The sequence below is a fragment of the Frankliniella occidentalis genome, unplaced genomic scaffold (assembly GCF_000697945.3).
Source record: "Frankliniella occidentalis isolate FOCC.00 unplaced genomic scaffold, Focc_3.1 Scaffold182, whole genome shotgun sequence".
Lineage (NCBI taxonomy): Eukaryota > Metazoa > Arthropoda > Insecta > Thysanoptera > Thripidae > Frankliniella > Frankliniella occidentalis.
In genome coordinates, this window is record NW_026267308.1 from 386891 (window position 1) to 387966 (window position 1076).

A 1076-nucleotide genomic window follows, 5' to 3' on the forward strand; every position below is an offset into this window, starting at 1 on the left:
GGGGGGCGTCATGGTTCAACACGACCTGTTGAGCAGCTCCACAACCACGCCCGGGTAACAGAGCAACAGTGGACACCTTGCTCTCTGAGTAGTCAGCCCCCCGCGCGCGCTGCCCAGCGCTCATGCCAAAAATTGTGTTCAATTATTAAAGTAATGATTAATATGCTAATTCAAAACAATTTCACGCGAAAAGACATAGAAATTAAGAACAAGAACAATGAAGCGGGCAGGCATGAAATGCCTACATGGCGTCCAAAAGCAGATTGTGTGAGAGGGCGCTATGGCGCGGCGCAAACTTCTATATTCAAAAATATTGCTCAAAACTATACAGTAGAAAATTTTCTTAACTAAGGGTCCGTTGATGGTTAACAAGGATTGTTCACGTTTTTTTTTGCCACCTTTGGTCATGGTACAGACCGACTGGGTCGTTAGTAACACCGAAGAAAGCAAAAATTGCTATAGAAACATTAGTTTTTAGTGAGGAATGCGTAAAAATTGAGGTCTGGGACACACTTACTGCTAGACGTCTAAGGTCGTAGATGGGGAAGACAGGGAATCGATCATCTCGACACGTCTGCACTTTGTCTAGCGCTAGACCTCTAAGTACATAGACAGGCTAGACAAGAAATAGATCGTCTCGGGTCGTCTGTTTCTCGACGAAACCTAGTCGTAGATATCAAAAGATGTCTATTAGACCTCTTTCAGTCATCTACGTATAGTCATTGGCGCGTAAATTTAAAATGCTCATCGTGCCCCATGCTCATGGTACCCCGCTCTCCCTTATACTCTCCCCTTAGAGTACACTGTTAAAAGAAAGGTCTGAAAATTGAGACAAATTGGTAGGAAGCAAAATTACATACCAAACGTCTGAATATTCAGACTATTTTGTCTGAATTTGTCGGTATGAATTTTTAGTAAAAATTTTCAGTTATCTTAGTCTGAATAGCAATTTCATAACTTTAGTCTGAATTTCAGATCTTCATTTAAAATGAAGTTTTCTTGACGCTCTTTGCCCTTTCATTCAAGTTGCATTGTATTCTAAGTAATAAGATAGGAATTTGTTATTGTACCTTACC